Source organism: Monodon monoceros, unplaced genomic scaffold, assembly GCF_005190385.1.
Source record: "Monodon monoceros isolate NGI ecotype Baffin Bay Population unplaced genomic scaffold, NGI_Narwhal_1 Super_Scaffold_18, whole genome shotgun sequence".
Classification (NCBI taxonomy): domain Eukaryota; kingdom Metazoa; phylum Chordata; class Mammalia; order Artiodactyla; family Monodontidae; genus Monodon; species Monodon monoceros.
Genome location: NW_021703774.1, coordinates 76,244,834 through 76,264,849, shown reverse-complemented (window position 1 = coordinate 76,264,849; position 20,016 = coordinate 76,244,834). Strand labels below are relative to the sequence as shown.

The following is a 20,016-nucleotide window of genomic DNA, read 5'->3' as shown; positions in this document are numbered from 1 at the left end:
GGTGAGCTGGGGAGAGGGAAAACAGTTCAGTTCCATGTTGGTTTGGAGATGCTGATAACCCATTCTGCACACAGGAAGTATTTGTCTAAAGTATGCGTGGTCCAACAAATCCTGACTTAAACCATCTATGAGGGAGCTCTTCTCCCCCCCAGTAAGAAGGGGTACAAGTTTAAAGGGGGGAAAACCAAACAGAGGTAATAGTGGGAGTAGTCAGGCAAATAAGATCCATTCTGCATCTGGTTCTAATCACTGAACTAGCAGTAATGAGGAGAGCCCTGGTTTTGGCCACCAAAGACACTGTGCTGTGTGACTTACAGTAAGTACTTGCCCCTCTGGGCTTCTGTTCAATGAGGAGGTTGGGTATGAATGTGCCCGAGTCCTCTTCTCCTGGTCATGCCACAAGCAGGAGCATGAATCCAGGGAGGCACCACTGTCAGTTTCGTTAGACACATTCAACTCCAGCTCGTTTACCTGACTCCCACAGCAAGCTGTTAACTTCCCAAACACCCAAGACCGCCACCACCAAACCCTTCTCTAGGGCGCAGACCACATCAGGGTAGGATCAGCCAACTTTGCCGAGACTGCTCAAATTCTAGTTTTTAGAACCTTTAATATTTTCATGTTCCTTTCCCCCTACCCCCCCCAACTCAGAAAAGAGTAATGTTTCTAACTGTATAAAGTCACTAGGCTCAAGCGCCTTCTAGACAAGCTCAACCCCCTGCGAAAGACGAATCCGATCAGTCTGAAGATATTGCTACACAGTGGAAGTAAATGTGATAACGTATGTTGGAAGGAAGGATCGGGGAGGGAGGGAATGAGGTGGAGGAAGGGGAAGTGGAGCCAGCCACGGAGCCAGAATCAGAACTTCACCTGCCTGAGCTTCTTGGCACCTTCTCCCAACAGCGCCCTCTGGACCGATAGAAACGCAAAACCCATTCCTTTCCAACAGCAAAAGCGCCACCACTTTAAGGATTCAACGTCGCTTCTTGCCAAGACGTTGATGCCCACAAGCACACACCTCTCCCCCACCTTCCTGGTAGATGAGCCACTGGCCGTCCTTCTCTGGGGTATCCTGCGCAGGACCTCCCGTGTCACGCCTCCTGCTGGCGGGAATGGGAGTGGTGGAGTGCGGCGCTCACAGCCCCCTGCTGCCTGTCGTCTCCCGTTGGGATGCCCAATGCAGCTGACCCTGCACTGGCGCGGATCCCTCTCATTTGACTCCAGTAATTCCGTCGGGTGAGCACCGAGGGTCATCCACCCTGTTTTCCACGTGAAGAAAACTGAGGCTTAGCCAGTTGAGCTCCAGATGACACAGCTCCTAGGTACTGTCAGGTCTCTCCCCAGCGTCTCTTGGCTCCTTGCCATGGCATTCCCACTCCCCGGGAAGGGGACAGCTGGCCGGGGCGTACCCCCCGGAGAGGAGCGGGCCCACCTGCGGCCCCTGGGCAGGCGGGATGGCCAGGCTGGGGGAGCCACCGCCTGAGAGCAGACCTCTCCCCGCCCCCTCCCAGGCGGGACAGGCAGTCATGTGCCACAGCCACTGCCAGGTGGCCGGGAGCCAGGCCGGCGGGGCTGTCATGTCAGGGGAAGGAAGCGGCCAGGCGGCCGGCCAGGAGCGGCTCCCACTCGGCCTCCTCCAGGCTGCAGCTCCTTTCCGGTCCCCTCTGCTCTGGCGGTCCCTTCCCTACCTCGGCGCGGCTCAGATCCCGCCTCCCCCGAAGCCCTCAGTGCTTCCTCCCTTCACTTCCCACGCCCCCTGCGCACCACTCTCTCCCCAGAGATGGTTTCCATCGCAGAGTCCGGCAGGGGCGCCCGGCTGCGTAGAATGCTGGAAAAACAATTTAAGTCTGCGGCTCTAAAGGCTGAACTCATGACCATAACTGGGGTCTAACCGGGGATTCCGGGGGGTTCATCATTTGTCAATCTTCAGGCACCAACTGGGTAAACAGTCAACCAGCCTCTCAGGGGATACAGCCATCGGAGTCCTACCTCCTCATGGGTGAGCCTGTGGTCAGAAAGGATGAAAAGGGCAAAGAACTCCACCTCACCATACTGGGAGGGGATGCCTCCACTGAACGGGGTGAATGTGTCTGCACCCCAAGGGCCAGCTGACTTCCCAGTCACACACCCAGACTGTCCAACCCCAAATGCCAACCTCCCAAGTGGCAGACTGCTGCATGAGGTGCATGGTAATTTCAGACACAGCTAAAAGATGACTGCAGCTAAGTATTGACCACTCTCCAGACAGGAGAAGCTAAAATAATATGGTTTCCTCCTTGTGGTGACTGCTTTTCTACCTGGAGAGGGAAGCCCTATTGGAAAAAAGAGACAGTCTCAAAACCAAGGCAACAGAGAAATCCATTTACAGCCCCACTGGCCAGAGCTAGTCTGAGATTCTTTCCAATCTTCATGGTCAAGAATAGCACATATGTCCTTGGGGTCAGGCATTTCCTGTCTAATGGTTGGGCCAGGACCCCTCAGTTTGGCTGTAGGGCCTCAGCTTGTCACAGCTGCCAAGCCTCTGCCACCACCTAACAACTCCCACACAAAATAAGAATTATTGCAATGCAGAGACAGATTCTAAGCTGCTTCAAAGTTAAGACCATCTGCCCTCAGATGAGAAGGCACAGAAGCTAAAGGTTTTCATGCAGGCATTTACTCGTCCCAGATTTTACATTTAACTAAAATAGAATATTCTACCTGATGCACAGGGAATACTTCTGTTCAAGATTTTTTTCTCTGCTCTGCTTGGCATCATCTACCAGCACTACCTATGTATAGCCTCAGCGTCTTTTTTTTTTTTTTTTTGCGGTACGCGGGCCTCTCACTGCTGTGGCCTCTCCCGTTGCGGAGCACAGGCTCTGGACGCGCAGGCTCAGTGGCCATGGCTCACGGGCCCAGCCGCTCCGCGCCATGTGGGATCTCCCCGGACCGGGGCACGAACCCGTGTCCCCTGCATCGGCAGGCGGACTCTCAACCACTGCGCCACCAGGGAAGCCCCTCAGCGTCTTTTTTTATCTAGCACCTGGGCAGTCCTCAGAAAAACTGTCTTCAGATAACTCCTCAGTAGTTGGCTCAAATGTTCAATGTTTGTATTTCGTGGAATCATATACTTGGGAATCCTTTTGCTGAAACTCCTTCCACAGACAGGAAATTGAGGCTCAGAGAGGGAAAGTGACCAGATCAGAGACTGAAAGGCAGTTTGCTAGAAAAATTATGGCCAGAATCTCAATTTTCTGATGGCTTCTCCAGTGATCTTTCCATCTCTTTAATATAAAACATCACTTCAAAAACAGACAGCCAAATAAATTGGGGCATATACTTGTCTTTTTTTCCCCACGCTATTTGTCAGGGTTCTCTGGAGAAAGAGAACCAATAGGATGTGTATACAGAAAGAGAATTATTATGAAGAATTGGCTCATGTGGTTATGGCAAGCTCAAAAATCCACAGGGTGGGCCAGCAGACTGGAGACCCAGGAGAACTGGTGCTGCAGTTCCAGTCTGCAGGCTCTTTGCTGGAGAACTCCTCCTTGCTTAGGGGAATCAGTCTTTTTGTTCTATTCCGGGCTTCACCTGACTGGATGAGACTCACCCACATTATGGAGGTCAATCTGCTTTCCTCAAAGTTTACCAATTTAAATGTTAATGTCATCCAAACACTCTGTCACAGAAACACCCAGAATAATGTTTGACCAAATATCTGTGTACCTACCGTCCCAGCCAAGTTGATGCATAAAATTAACCATCACCGTAGCTAAAAAATACAGTCTGCAATAATCCCATCCTATGTCGAAATTTACTCATGAAAACATCTTATTTTTCATAAAAAACATTACTATATACAGAGAATGGAATGGGGTCTCTGGGTGTATGCGCTGTAAAAGACAGCAGGGAAGAATCAAAATTAATCTTAATTAAAGATCTACAGACATGTGTGTGTACAGGCATACACACCCCACAGCAGAAGGAGCAATTTAATAATCTATTTCACTGAAGGACAAAAGAGAAAACAGACTTAGAATGCAAAGGGGGTCTATGGGGGATATGGGAGTTGTTAACAAACAGCTTTGTTCTGGGAGAGTTGATGTTGGAATCCCTCGTTAAGTTTACCAGATGGGGTCAGGTGACCTCAGGAAGTCTTTTCCAACCCAGATGATTCTGTGATCATATTTCCACTGGAATGAACAGCCCTCAAGACAATGTTCATCACAGTGAATAGGGAGAGAGGAATGTTGGGACCAAAGGGTTTGAGGCATACAATTTCCCACTGCAAATTCAACAGGAAAAATGGCTCTTCCAATTCTCTGCCTAAAATAAGTGTTTAGCATCTTTGATAAAGAATGGCTGGCATGTTCCAGCCCAGTTCATCTCAGCAGTGGGTAAGTGACACCTCTGCATATAATCCTCCAAGGTGTCTTCCAACAAAGAGAAAGAGAGAATAAAAATGGAGAGACATCACCTGATGCTTCATTGTTCCTGCCTGATTAAATTTTAAACTCCATAGCTAGACTTTTTTCAGCGTAAAGTGAAACATTTACATACACTCAAGTACACATTTTTAAAAATTATATACTTGTTACTCTTATTTCCTTAAAAATAACAGTATCAGCAAAACCAAGATCATAGGAAAATGTGTGACACAATCCAGTTTCTTCAGAAATGATAACAAAAATCGGACTTCCGTGGCGGCACAGTGGTTAAGAATCTGCCTGCCAATGCAAGGGACATGGGTTCAAGCCCTGGTCCGGGAAGATTCCACATGCCAAGGAGCAACTAAGCCCATGCGCCACAACTACTGAGCCTGTGCTCTAGAGCCCGTGAGCCACAACTACTGAGCCCGTGTGCCACAACTACTGAAGCCCCCATGCCTAGAGCCCGTGCTCCACAACAAGAGAAGCCACTGCAGTGAGAAGCCCGCGCACTGCAACAAAGAGTAGCCCCTGCTCACTGCAACTAGAGAAAGTCCGTGTGCAGCAATGAAGATCCAATGCAGCCAAAAATTAATTAATTATTTTTAAATGATAAAAATGGCAAGAAAAAAAGGAGAGAAACGTACAAATCAAAACAATTGAGATGTATCAACCAACCTCAGTGATTTGAATCACTCAGACCTTATTTGAATCCCAATTGAAATAAACTACAACAACAAATTATAAGACAATTGTGGACTTGTGAATGAGGATTAGATATTTGATATCGAGGAATTACTCTCGTGTTTTTAAGAAATACACAGGAAAATATTTACAGGTGAAATGCTATGTCTGGAATTTGCTCCATTTGAAATGATATGTCTGGAATTCCAGGACAGAGGGGAGTAGCAGGGATGCAGATGAAACAAGATGGCCATACATTGATCACTGTTGAAGCTGGGTGGTGGTATATGTGATTTTACTTTTCTACTTGCTACGAAGCTTACTAATAAAGTTTAAAAATAGAAAACATAACAAATCTTTTTTTTTCTGAAATTTAAGGTTGATTATATTCATTTACATTCTGAGTAGACCATAATAAAATGTCAGTGACTTCCACAAAAGGATTAGTCTGCTTTTTACAAAGTATGCCAAGTCAGGAGTGATTACAATGCCTAATATTGAACAGAGCTCTCGGGTATTGAGAGGAGAGGCATTGGGGAAAAGAGATTAAAGAAATTTAAGTTTCATGCTTTTGAGTCTCTTTTTTTCTTTTTATGAGATAGAGCAACAGCTGTAATATACAAAATAGAATCAGAAAACTGTTTCCGCTTTCATCTACTGGCATATTTCCCAAGAACTCAAAGAAGGATGCTGCCACAGCCAGTGCTTGTTTATTTCCACCATTAGTTCAGCAACAGGGAGAGGAGGGAATTCCCTGGCAGTCTAGTGCTTCTGACTCCCTGATCTCACTGCCAAGGGCCTGGGTTCGATCCCTGGTTGGGGAACTAAAATCCCCCAAGTCAGGGCTTCCCTGGTGGCGCAGTGGTTGAGAGTCCGCCTGCCAATGCAGGGGACACGGGTTCGTGCCCCGGTCCGGGAAGATCCCACATGCCATGGAGCGGCTGGGCCCGTGAGCCATGGCCGCTGAGCCTGCGTGTCCGGAGCCTGTGCTCCGCAACGGGAGAGGCCACAACAGTGAGAGGCCCGCGTACAAAAAAAAATCCCACAAGTCATGTGGCATAGTCAAAAAAAAAAAAAAAAGAGGGAGAGGAAATAAACCTGGCTGGGGGCACTGGTCATGACATCTCTACGAGAGGAATGCTTTATCCCCAGGAAAGTCAAGCTGACAAAATGATGCAAGGGTCCAACAGATTAAGTACATTGATAATTCATCATCTCCAGGACGATCTTCTAAGGGGATAAAAAAATGTGTGTAGATGAAAAGGAAGCTAATACACTGGTGAATTATGAAAAAGTGATCTCCATGAGATGAATCCTGGCAGGAACAGAATTACTTTATTAGCCCAAACTGAGAACTTTTAAATTAGTGTCCTTCTCAGTGAAACACTAAGGATGCTATCCAAACGTACTCATATCACATTACAAAAAGAACAGCTAGAAGATATCATGCTCCCACTTTATACTGGAAACCAAAAGCTTGCAAATAGTTTCCATTTTAGCCAAGGAGACATGGTAAGTCTATGGTGCACGGAAGCAGTGACAGGACACAGCTCTCATCCAGGCAGTGAGGCATCTGTCTCAAGGAGGAGGTTGAAGTGGCCAGGACCCGCTCACACCTTGAACACCATAGTTCCTAAGTCAGTCGTCAGGCTCAGACTCTTTGGGTTCCTTACATCCTTTTACCTCTAGTTCCTGGCATTTCTTGGAGAGAGCAGCAGTCCTATAGAAGCTTGTAAACAGAAAAATGGTATTTTCCTTAGGCCTGGGTTCTCAGTCTGAGGGCCTTCAGAGTCCATGAACTCCCTGATAACTTATGTGAATGTGTCCGCAGAACCTCTCTTCTGATAAGAGGGCCCACAGCTTTCCCTCGGACTCTGAAAGGATTCATGGCACAAAATCAAAACAAAAGCCCTGCTATAAACCAGTACTACAGAGGATTCATGATACACTCCTATCATTTCCGAAATCATCCAGAGCAGTTTTGGGGAAGGGGGATAAGAGCAATTTCACCACTGTATACCACAAGATCTTTGGGTGGGCCGGTGAAGAAGAGACGATAGTGACAGTAAACCTCAAATCAGGCAGTAGCACAGACAAAAACATCAGTAGGTTTCAAAGGGTATGGAGCAGAATGAGGCACCTGGCAAACGCAACCTGCCTGATCCAGTTTGCTGACTTAGTCTAGTGCCCTGTTACAGTTGAGTCAGGCAATAGACCCAGAAAGGTTAAGTGAATTACCCATGAATGCACCAGTTGAGGACAGACAGGAGACACTGGCATCTCAATTTCTGTTCCAATCCCCTTTCTACACAGCCCAGCATAGCCTATGGGGCTTGGCTGAAAGATTCAGGCTGGAGACTTGGGCTACCGGCCATCAGTAGTTTGTCAGCTTTTCACTTCCTTGTGTTATGTGGCAGGTGCACTGAGAGGATGTTAAATGCTCTTCAAGCCTCTGACACACTGCCTCTCTAGGATATGGCTAATTTATACAAGTTTGACCCCGGTTTTATGGTTCCCATGAGTTGCTTATTTGGGCAATGAGTCAAAGCACATTAGTCAAGCCATAACCTACCCAGGACACGAAACACTTTGTTAATCCTTCTTTTCTGAAAAGAAAATGAATTAAAATCTTTTTAAAATTAAAAAGTCACCAACTCATTCGTAACAAATCTTCAGAGTGTTAGCAAAGTCATCCTGCCTGCAAATACAGAATATCATGGAAATACCCAGATGAAGAAGGGGATTCTGGGAGTAAAACAAACTCCCCAGTACAAGGAGTCCGGGTCACACTTAAGGACAATTAAGGAAGGGTACCACCCAACCCATACTCACCCAACATGGCCCATGACTACAAATACAGTTTCTCAGATTCACCCTCTTTTCTATCATATCTTTTTGCTTGTTTGAATAGCTTTGCATTCTCTGTGTGGGAGGTGGTACAGAAGTGGGCCAGGTGACAGGAGCAAGCCAACCACAAGCTAAATGAAGAGATTCCCTCCACAGATAATGGGAGAATCTCACAATTTTTTTGTTGAAAATTTCTTTAAAGGATCCCTCATTTTACAGATAAGGAAAATGAGGACCAGAGAAGATAAGTGCCTTGTTTGAACTCACAAAGGTAGTGAATTGGTGGCAGAATTGGGACTACCATTCAGGTTACCTGATTCCTTTTAAGTACAATCTCCCCTGCACCAGACTCTCCCAACGAGCTCTGTCCTATTCATGGGTTTAGTGCTCTGGCTTTGCTGATAGCATTTCATTGATGCTAACTTCTTTCTTCCTATTTTTCCTGTTCTCTTCTGGGCTCTTGCTTTTCCCCCCTATTTTGATTTTAAATATTTTTCCACTGAAAAACATAAAAGATATTCTTCAAACTTACCTTCATGGGATCCTCAGAAATGACCTCTGAATTAACAGGTTTTGAATTATCTACCGTCTTTCTTAGACAAAACAGACATCTCACTGGCCAGAAAAAAGCAGTCATTTTGAATTAGCATTGACTTAATGGAGTGTTATGGTAAACATTTAATAATTCCATGTCCTTGGTACAGCATTTGAAAAAGAAGTCATCACAAAAAAAGCAGAAAAAGTCATCATAAAAGAGACAGTTGGAGAGAAAAGAAAGCCTATGGCATATCAACCTGAACAATTAGTACTGACTGTCATTTTTTTTTTAATATTTATTTATTTATTTATTTTTGGCTGCGTTGGGGTCTTCGTTGCTGTGCACGGGCTTTCTCTAGTTGCGGCGAGCGGGGGCTACTCTTCGTTGCGGTGCCCGGGCTTCTCATTGTGGTGGCTTCCCTTGTTGCGGAGCACGGGCTCTAGTCACGTGGGCTTCAGTAGTTGTGGCATGTGGGCTCAGTAGTTGTGGCTCGTGGGCTCTAGAGAGCAGGCTCAGTAGTTGTGGTGCATGGACTTAGTTGCCCCACGGTATGTGGGATCTTCCCGGACCAGGGCTCGAACCCGTGTCCCCTGCAATGGCAGGCGGATTCTTAACCACTGCGCCACCAGGGAAGTCCAGTACTATCATTTTTAAAAGAATTTTTAAAGACGTTTTTAAAAATTCAAACTATGAAACTCTCTCATTGAAAGGAGAGACTTTTTCTTCTGCAGAGACTTTTTAAATGCCTAAAACCAATTATCAAGCAATATTACATCTCCTTCTGCAGTGCCATTTTTTGGCCAACACGTCTTACGGGCTATTGGGAAAAGGAGGGCTGGTGTCAATGAGCCCTGATAAATTCTAACCTCATCACCACACACATCAGTTTCCTGGTGAACCATGGGCCTCCCAGGTGTGAGACATCTCAGTAGATCATAGTCATTGCTAACGTTTAGTCTGGCTCACATCAATATCAGCTATAACTTTCCATCTTCCAGTCCAGTGGTCGGTCTCTTCTTTGATCTCACCATCAACACTGTAAAGTGCTGGGCATATATAATCGAGACTCGACAAATGACTACAGAAATCCTGTTCAGATGCTGTCCTTGAAATTCTCTCCTTCCTTAGCATCCAAGATATTGCACTGTCCTAGTCCCTCTCTACTTACCTTACCTCCCTGCCCCTCTTCTTATCTACTAAAACAGGTCAACCTTGCAGCTTTTTGTTTACATTTTCTTCTCCCTCTCCCCTTAATCGTTTTGCCCCTTCCCCTGGTTTTCAATAAATACCTGCTCTGTCTACAGACCCCACGAAAGTGAAACTCCCCACCCCCCACCGAACCCCTGACCTGTACTCCAGGCCCACATTTCTAATGATGAACCAAGCAACGCCACTGAGGAGCTTTAATGTCCCTTCTATCCTGAAGTGCTGCCCTGTATGCCACAGGGGACACAGGACAGGAGGCAGCCCAAAGTGGGGGAAAGCACATGCTAAGGCATCAACAGACCTGGTTTTGAACAGAAGTTTGTCACTGATACACTGTATGCTCCTAGTACAGTTCTTCACCAGTTTGAGACTTAGTTCCCTCATCTATACAATGGGAAAAACAAGTTACCTTGAAAGGTTGTTGAAAACACTCAGCGAATTTCCATTTGCAAAGCATCTGACCCCAGTCATACTGAAAAGCGTTAGCTTTCCTCCCAAATCTTCATAACAAATCAACTCCTCCTGACGGTGCCCATTTCTGTTAATGCCTCTCCGTTCTTACTCATCACATTGAAAACCCTGGAGTCAACTTTGACCGCTCCCCTCTCCCCTTTCAACCAAATCAGCTGCCAAGTCCTTCCTTTTATTTCTCTCCTCTATCTTCCATTATCACTGCAGTAAACACTCTCACCAGTTACAGGGACCTACATATCATTGCTGGATCCATCTTAAAACACAGTTGCCACTCCATTTCCCCTCCTGCTCAGAAACCTCTAACTGACTCTGCCAGTGTGTCTGAAACCTCTGACTCTGCCAGTGAGTCCGCAGAAGCACACACTCCAAGCCCTCGACAGTGTAGCCCAAAGCTCTCTAACCTCTCCCTGACTTCTGCCAGCTAACCTCAGACAAAAAGGGATGCTGTAAGCCTTCCAGAAGGCGCCCTATGCTTCTCTTCTCTTGCCATGCTGTTCGTTCTCAAAAAACGGTTTGATGCAGTCTCTCCTTTCCTGGAGGGAAGCAATACTCGTAGTGGTTAAAAGCTCAGATTCTGCAGCCGGACCGCGCGTGTGAATCCAGTCTCTAGCTCTGTATGTTACTCAACCTCTTTGAGCCTGGGCTTTTTCATCTATATAACAGGGAAAACAACTGTATCTTATTGGATTAGTGTTAAGTGCTCAGGAAAGAATTATTATTATTTCACTTGGCACGACTCCTTAAGGTACGTTTCCTTATCTCATTCTGCCTAATGTTAGTTTTTAAAATACAATCATAGTTATAATAATTTGTACCTTATTGTTTACTCTCTCTCCCTCCCTACCACCTCCCAATTATAAGTCCTGGTGGGAACATATTGATTTATGCACGTTCGTGATTCCCCACAAAATGAGCCCTCAAATACTTAATTTTTTTTAATTTATTTTATTGATGTATGGTTGTGTTCATCTCTGCTGTACAGCAAAGTGATTCAGTTATACATATATATACATTCTTTTTCATGGCCTTTTCCATTATGGTTTATTACAAGATATTGAATATAGTCCCCTGTGCTATACAGTAGGACCTTGCTGTTTATCCCTCCTATATATACTAGTTTATATCTGCTGATCCCAAACTAATTGTCAAAGTCCTTTAAATGGATAAAGTCAGGGATAATTATTTCTCTCCTTCAGCCTCAAAATGAAGAACTAACAAGACCTGGCAATCTAGTGATCTGGCTAAGATCACACCCGCTAAGGCAGAGCCCTGGAAACAACCTAGCTCTCCTAACTGGATCCAATAACCTGTCAGCACCAGAAGCCAAGCATGCCTAATTATCCTGCTAAATAGGCAGATGTGAGAGAAAGTGGTGATTAGCTTCAACAGTTAGAACGTTCTCGAAAAAGAATCCTGCGCCCCACGGCCAAATGCCAGCACCCCTTGCTGGCATCAAGTAGTCCTGTGTGTGCCCTGCCTCCTCTCCAAGCCTTTACCACTCAACTCAGCAAAGAACAGAGGTGGCCCAGAGCCATGTTTGCATTCATGGTGGGAAATGTTCCTGGGCTCTCCTGGCTGGACAGGACAACCACTTCTCTCCCACCCCTGGAGGAAAGACAGGGCTAGACCAGCAGAAATCGAATGTGGATGAAAAAAGACCAACATCCAACCTTTACAGAGTAGTTAGGAGACTAAATAAGAAGTTGCTTGAGAGGACAGGGCAGCAGGGAGCACAATCGAATACAGAAGACATTTGTGTTTATCATTACAGTGTCTACTCAGACCAAAGTTTATTCTCTAGCAGTTTTCAAGGGCTTTGTGTTCTGTTTTGTTTTCTTGCTCTGACAGGAAGGGCATGTATGTCGTGATTTCTCTTCTCATTTATAATCGTCAGCCCTTTTCCTAAGGGTCCATAATTAAGCTATGAGACAAACGGAGGCTCTTAAAGAAGTTTTTTAAAAGGGTACTTGCCACACAGGAAGTAGCTGACCAGAATTATTTACCAAGCCACTAATTCAATCAACAAACACAAGTACCTATGAGGGAGCCGGGAAACAGAAATAAAGAGTTCCTATAGTAACTGCCCCCAAGCTAGTTCAGGCTGTGGCCACAGTCTGGTTAAATTTAACTGATATTTACCTCAGTTTTTAAAAAGTAGGGGAGCATTTCTTCAAGTTTATTTCACACTTTGGTTCCTCATTTCTGGGGTAAACTGGTTTTATATTAAAATAGATCTGGTACACTCACACTTCCCAAAAAGAAAAAAGATATGACAAGTTCATATATATAAAAATATATCAAGAGAATGAGAAGATAAGCCACAGGCTGGGAGAAAATATTTTCAAAATAGGTATCTGATAAAGGAACGTTATCCAAAATATACCAAGAACCCTTAAAACTCAACAACAAGAAAATGAACAACCTGATTTTAAAATGGGCAAAAGATCTAAACCTGCACCTCACCAAAGATATAGAGATGACAAATAAGAATATGAAAAGATGCTCGACATCACATGTCGTTAGGGACCTGACAATTAAAAGAATGAGATACCACTACACGCATATTAGAATAGCAAAACATCCAAAACACTGAAAACACCAAATGCTGGTGAGGATGTAGAGGAACAGGAACTCTCGTTCACTGCTGATAAGAATGCAAAATGGTACAATCACTCTGAAAGACAGTGTAGTAGTTTCTTACAAAACTAAGCATACTCGTGCCATAAAATCCAGCAATTGTATGCCTGGCTACTTACACAAATAAGTTGAACGCTTAGGTCTCCACACAAAAACGTGCACATGGAAGTTTACAGCAGCTTTATTCATAATTGCCAAAACTGAGAAGACACCGAGATGTCCTTCGGTAGGTAAGTGGATAAACGGTGGTACATATAAACAATACGATTCAGAGCTGAAAAGTCATGCAAAGACACAGAGGAACCTTGAATGCATGTTACTAAGTCAAAGAAGCCAATCTGAAAAGGCTACACATTGTATGATTCCAACTATATGACATCAAAAAAAAGGCGAAACTATGGAGACAAACAAGACCGGTGGTTGCCAGGGGTTAGAAGGGAGGGATGGATGACTAGGTGGGGCACAGAGGATTTTTAGGGCAGTGAAACTATTCTGTACGATGCTACAGTGGTGGACACATGTCATTATACATTTGTCCACATTTTTTTTTTTTTTTTTTTGCGGTACGCGGGCCTCTCACTGTTGTGGCCTCTCCCGTTGCGGAGCCCAGGCTCCGGACGCACAGGCTCAGCGGCCATGGCTCACGGGCCCAGCCGCTCTGCGGCATGTGGGATCTTCCTGGACCGGGGCACGAACCCGTGTCCCCTGCATCGGCAGGCGGACTCTCAACCACTGAGCCACCAGGGAAGCCCCATTTGTCCAAATTTAAAGAATGTACAACAGCTAAAGTAAACTATGGACTTGGGGTAACAATGATGTGTCAGTAGAGGTTTGTCGATTTTAACAAACATACCACTCTGGTGTGGGATGTTGAAGCGGGGAGGCTATGCATGGGGTGGGCTGTGGGCATATGGGAACTCTCTGTACTTTCTGCTCAATACTGCTGGGAGCCTAAAACTGCTCTGAAACATAAAGTCTATTTAAAAAAAAATCATATATGTGCATATAAAAGATCCTTTCCCCAGCTTATATCACATATAAGCATATACCCTTTGTCACAACTCATTATAAAAAATTGGCAGTGCCATCATATTAGGAAAGAATCAAGGTGAAATGTTTTAAAATATAACGTATTCATTCATTCAACAAATTCTTTTGAACACTCACCATGTGCTACCCATTATGCTGAGTTCTGCCTTGTGGAGATTACATTCTAATGACATAATTTTTAAAACCCATGGCTTTCAAAACCACCTACTGTTACCAGAAATCACTATCAATACCTGTTAGAGGGATTACTTTTTAAAAAAGTGATCCGTTGAAATTCACCAAGGTTCCCAGGTGTGGGGAAAAACCGTTGACTTTCCAGGTCAATAACCAGAAAGGTGTTCTTCCCAGAGTGCCCTATCTAAGCATGATCAAGCATCAAAGATGCGCTAACCTCCTGAATATGCAGGACACTGACACCAAAGCGATACATTTCTTGCTAAATAAAACCCAGAAAGAATTGTTCCTGTTTTGTAAGTTTGGGTAAGATCTTGACAAAGTTCTCAGAAGAAAATATATGTAAAATGCCTCTCTGAATGAATGCAGGCCCTTTCCCCCTTAACTACACACATTTTAGCAAATCAGAGCTGTGTGCAGATGACCCAGACTTGACCCTCTGCAGGAAGGGGAAACTAGAGAGTTGCAGGTGGCCCTCCTCACACTGGCTGCAACACTGTTGCTAGCCTCTGGATGCACCATGCATGACTTGCTGAACAAGTGCAGGGACCCCCAAGAACTGTCCTATCATTTAAAATGACTAATGTGCTTATAACAACCCCTGCACACTATGTTTATACCGAGGCTTCCAAAGCACTGTGGGGCCTTGAGGTCAGGGAAAGAGAGGGCTTAGCCGCAGGAAATGGGTTCAATTTGTGACAAGTAAAAGCCTCTTCACCCAAAAAGGAGAGGCTGATCTTTTTAGCACCCGCATTAATACATGATGCAATAAAACCCAATTCCATACCCCATACAAATCATGCTACTCTTCTCAGAGGTAAAAACAGAAGGAACTATCTTCCTTCCTCATCCCAGCCTTTTTTTTTCTTTTTTTTCATATCTGCAGAAGCAGGGAAACCCCTCCAGTTTTCTCTGATGTGCAGCAAAGAGGTCTTTCCTAGGAGATATGGTAGAAGGTGTGCATGACAGCAATGGGGAAGATACTGAAGCAATAGCCCCACCCATGCTACCAACATCAATAAAACACCATCATCATTTAGCACTGATCAAGTTCCTACAACTCAGCAATACACAGATCTGCTCTCACGTATTTCCAGAGGGTGGTTACATTTTTGGGCAGTCATGCGAAAAGGATGAAAATTAACTAAGAAAATGATCCTCTGATCCCTCTCCTACAAACTGGCAACACACAGGTAATGTTTCATGCCTACATTTTTGCATTTTGAGTCATTACCAATTCATCATCAACTCACGGTTCCTGAAAGCCCACCATATGCCAGGTTGTGTTCTGGACCTAAAGTCCATGCCATGTGTAGAGAATATGCAAATATTCCAGCACACGGTGGAGGCTCATTCAAGTTTACAATCATCAAGAAGACATTGAGCCTCAGGTATTTCAGACAATGCAAAAGGTTAGAGGAAAGGCTAAATGTGGCCTGGAGTGGTCAAGAAAGTCTACGGAAGGGGTGAGACTTGGCCTGGGGGGAGAACAGAAAGAATTCAGATAGGCTGGGAGAAAAGGGAAAAGAATTCCAGGTAAACACTTCTGTGCCCAAAGGTTTTATTATGGATTCTAAACCTGGTCTTTCCAAATGATGCCCATATGGGATTATGAGGGCACAAAAATAACGAATTTATGAAAAAACAGGGCCTCTCACATGAGATCCATTAGGATGCATTCAGAAACCCAACAATATTCCTGGAAGGAAATTTGGAAAGTGAAGGACTTCAGAGGAAGAAGGAATAGATCCAGCAGTTTTCTCCCAGGGAGAACAAAGACACACCGTTCTGGACAGGCTCGAGAGCTGACAGACCTAAATTCCAGTCTATCTCCAGAATCTGGGACTCCAAGCTAGATTCTTAACTCCTCTCTGAGCCCCAGTTTCCTCCCTTTTAGAATAGGGATAATAATATGTAAATCATCAGATTAAGGCAAGGCATAGAAATTCCCTAGTTCAACAGTTGATACATAGATGTTCAATAATAGTAACTCTTGTCATCACGTAAAAAAGAAGCATAAAAAACTTTCCAGTTAGAGATAAATGAGCAACTACAAAACTGCAATGTCTTTAAGGAATGTTTGATGAAAGTCTGATCTGTCTTGCACTTCTATATGCCACATGTTTAATCCTAGTAGACTGCTTGGGCTATAAAGTCAAATCGACATAATGGGAGTCAGTGGCTTAGTTGCAAGTAGCAGATGACCCTTGTAGCGCTACTTTCTAGAAAGCGCATTGAACCTTCACAACTGAGAAGAAACCATTACCTTCTTCAGTCCAGGAACATGACAAAAGTCATCGGTTATCCCCTTGAGATTAATCCATTCCATACCCTGCCTATAGAGTTTCAAAATTTAGGCTGGCAAAGAACTTCTTCAACAAACTTTTAATGAGTGTCTTTGTACTAGACACTGTGATAGATCCATTTAGGGTCTCCTAATGAAGGAGCAAAAGGAAAAACTCTAAGACTGTGGCTTTAGAGCCACAATTGCAATGAATTCTTACAGGTCTATGCGAAAGGCTTCATCCTCTTTTTTTTTTTTTTTTTTTTTTTTTTTTGGCGATACGCGGGCCTCTCACTGTTGTGGCCTCTCCCATTGCGGAGCACAGGCTCCGGAAGCGCAGGCTCAGCGGCCATGGCTCACGGGCCCAGCTGCTCTGCGGCATGTGGGATCCTCCCGGACCGGGGCACGAACCCGTATCCCCTGCATCAGCAGGCGGACTCTCAACCACTGCGCCACCAGGAAAGCCCCCATCCTCTTTTTTACAGAAAAAGAAAGACATCAATTAAGATACATGCATTCTTTTAATTCTTTTACTCATTCCTTCATTTATTCATGTTTTTCAAATAACATCCTTGTGCACAGAGAGGCACAAAGGACAGGGTAGAGACAGCCATTGCCTTCAAGGCATTTACATTTTGAAGGGGAGGAAGAAATCATCTAACTATCACAAGGAAGACCAGAGATGGGTGTCATCCAAAGGATGCGAAGTACCATGGAGATGAGATTAATCCTGACTGGGAGGTCTAGGAAGACTTCTACAAGACTTGTGCACCAGCTGGGCTAGGATTTGGAGAAAATAATCAGGGCAGTGCAGGCATGGAGTTCAACTTGATGGAGACACACAGGTGGAAGAATGTCTGGGGAGCTATTTGCTGCAAGAATGGGTAGGTAACATGAGGTGGCCCAGGTCCAGCGGAGAATAGAGGTTAAGTAAACACTGAATTGTTAAGGGTTTTGAATGCTAAACTTAGGAGTTACCTTTCTGATTACATTAACACTACTTAGTATGTACTAAGAAACCTGTTAGGAGAGGGGAAAAAAATGAAGGAAAAGAAAAAAGAAGTAGGAACTTAGATCAAAGGAAAAGCCCAAATGGCATTAACATAGGTTCACACACCAGACCTCTTAATGACATTGCAGCTTTTTTTTTTTTCACTCTACATGAGCAGGCAAGGTCTTTCTTGTCCTAATTTATCACCTTTAACCAGCTTTTACCCTTTCTCTTTGCCTTTACTAGACATTAGAAATTGGGCAAAGATGTAGATTCTGAGGAAATCCAAAGGGCTTTGGGGGAGAGGGAGAGGAAATGCGATGCAACCCCATCAGCCTTAATCAACCAACCTTCAGCCGAGGTCACCCTTCCCAGGCCAATTGAGCTACATCACTGGTTCTTCTCAGTCTGATTTCTTTCCATTCACTCGCTTAAGCCCAGTCGTTTTTGAAGACCATCTATGTTTTCCTTTCTATAAAGTAAAAGGTAGCCAGACTTCCCATTTATGACCTTTGTTCACTATGGTGCCATCATATCCTCTTCGGGGCCCAGCTAAACTTCTAACATCAAAGTTCCCCCAACGACAACCACCACCTCCACCTCTAACACACACACACACACACACACACACGCACACACAGCCAATATGTTCCAACTAGAAATCATCTTCCGAATCCACAGAGCCTTTTCTCTTCATTTTGCCACTCTCATGCCCTCAACCTCAACAACTGGGTTTTTCCCCACTCTGTTCGTATCTCACACAAGATGCTTTATCTCTTCTAGAGAAGCCAGTGGAAAAGGTTCTGCATCCCCCTATATAGGATGCAGGGCTCTGTGCCTACCACATTATCATGAGCCTTGGGTACTCCTGCCTCACCACCCAAATAGCATTTTTCAAGGTTCATTTGGCTCTTAAAGCGTATTCCACTTTAAATAATATCCCTATGTTGGCTTGTTAAGAGAAGAAGGCAAACACTTGAGTAGAGCAGTAAAATAAACAGGGGAGGGGAGAAAGGAGAAACAGAGGCTTCTTAGGCAGGGGAGTTCAGTTATACAGGAGTGACACTTGGACACTTGGACTGTGTTCAAAGTTGCCCATTCATCCATCACAGCTCCTCAAAGACTTAACTTGCTAGCCATTTCCAACTGCCTTTACCACACCCTTGGTCCCATGGGAGGAGGATAACACCATAGGGGACGCAGAGTATTCATGTCACCTTACAGGTAAAAGACAAATAGGCCAGCTATCAGAGCAAGGATAAAACATCACCAGATTGAATCCAGTCTAATGCTCACGTAGCAATGGGTGGGTGATTCATTATTTGGGATGGGGGTGGAGGCGGTTAGGAAAAAGGAAAATCGTGGCAAGTCCCAGAGGAAGTGGTCATCCAATTCTCGAAGCGTGGCCATAAGGTACACAGCGCGCCCCTGTTGCCGCTGGCTCCCGCCCTCAACCTCTTACTCGCCCTCTCCTCCCAACGCGCACTTCACCCCGTGCCTTCACTCAGCCCTCAGCTTCGGTGTTCTCCCTGGATGAAGGTATCGGCTTTGCTCCACCGGCAGACATGGACATTTGGCGTTGGGAAGCCTATCAGAGCTGAACGGCGACCACCCCTAGGACGACGAGCTGCTGCCCATCTACCCACTCATCCTTATTGTGCCATTTGTCCAGTCTGATGGCTGCCCAAGCCGCTGCTCTGAGTCAGGATAGAATGGAGCGGAGAGAAAAAGGGAGAACACATTTCACAAGGACCCAAGATGACCCGCTGGCCCCCCTCGGAGTCTCCCACCCCCACCCCCAAAAGCCCCGAGTGGGGCTGGGGGCGCGGAGAGACAAGGCGAGGGGAGCGCAGTCGGTCCCCGTCCGCAGCTGCACACAAAGCCCTTCACCTTCTCCTTGCCTCCCAAGCTCCTCCCTGGGCTTCGTTTTTCCGAGGGTCTCGGATGCCCCCTTCGGTGGTCGGCGGGACGGTCTGACTACCTCTCCAAGCGCTGCCTCCTCCCTCGCGTCTCAGCCTCCTCCTCCCCGCCCCTCGCCACAGACCCCGAAGGGAGCTCTGTCCGGGCTTGGGGGCCGCCAAGAACACCCACCCTGCGCCCGGGGCCCCGGAGCCCCTGAGCCCCTGCGCCCCCGGGGCGCGGACAGCGGTACAAGTTCGCCCAGCCGTTCCGCCACCCGCTCTCGGGCGCACACCCCATCCCCGCAGCGGTCGGGTCGGGTCCAGATCAGCCCCATCCTCTGGCGGCGTGGGAGCCCAGCCGCAGCCACGCTCCTACCTGCGCGGCGGCGGGCGCGGCAAGGAGCGAGGGCACCGCGCGCCCCGGCCCGAGCCCCGCGCCGCGGCGCGTCTGTTCTTGTGCTGCGGCGGCGGCGGCGGCTGCAGCGGCCGCGGGCTGGCTGGCGGACTGGCTGGTCGCCCGGCTGGCTCCTCGCTGGGGCTTCCTGTAGGGCTGGACAAAGGACATTTCCTGGGAGGAGCAGGGGAATGTTCCCAGCATGCCCCAATTTGTAGTTCCCGGGGACTTCCTGCCACCACAGCAGCGGGCGCCTGGGAGGCAGCTCCGGCCAGAGTAGGACCCCGGGCCCGGAGCAGAGGCGCTGCCTCCTTCCCTAACCGCTCCCGGGAAGGGGGCGGCGCGTGGATCCGACCCTGGGCCCCGCCCCGCGGCGCACGCCGAGCCAGCGACCCCGGAGGGCGCGGGTCCCTGCGCGGGAGTTCGT

At 46.3% G+C, this 20,016-nt stretch overlaps 1 protein-coding gene across 2 annotated transcripts in view; it reads right to left on the bottom strand.

Moving 5' to 3' along the window:
• The window catches only part of ZNF697 (zinc finger protein 697), a 30,994-nt gene extending 11,369 nt beyond the window's left edge, over positions 1-19,625 (bottom strand). The window contains exon 1 of one of the 2 annotated variants that reach the window (XM_029229977.1): positions 19,572-19,625. The gene's annotated coding sequence lies outside the window, so the exon portion shown is untranslated. Of the gene's footprint in view, positions 1-1,029; positions 1,057-19,571 lie in introns of those variants that run through there. The other variant, XM_029229978.1, reaches the window with a different exon arrangement.
• Positions 19,626-20,016: the final 391 nt, after the last annotated feature.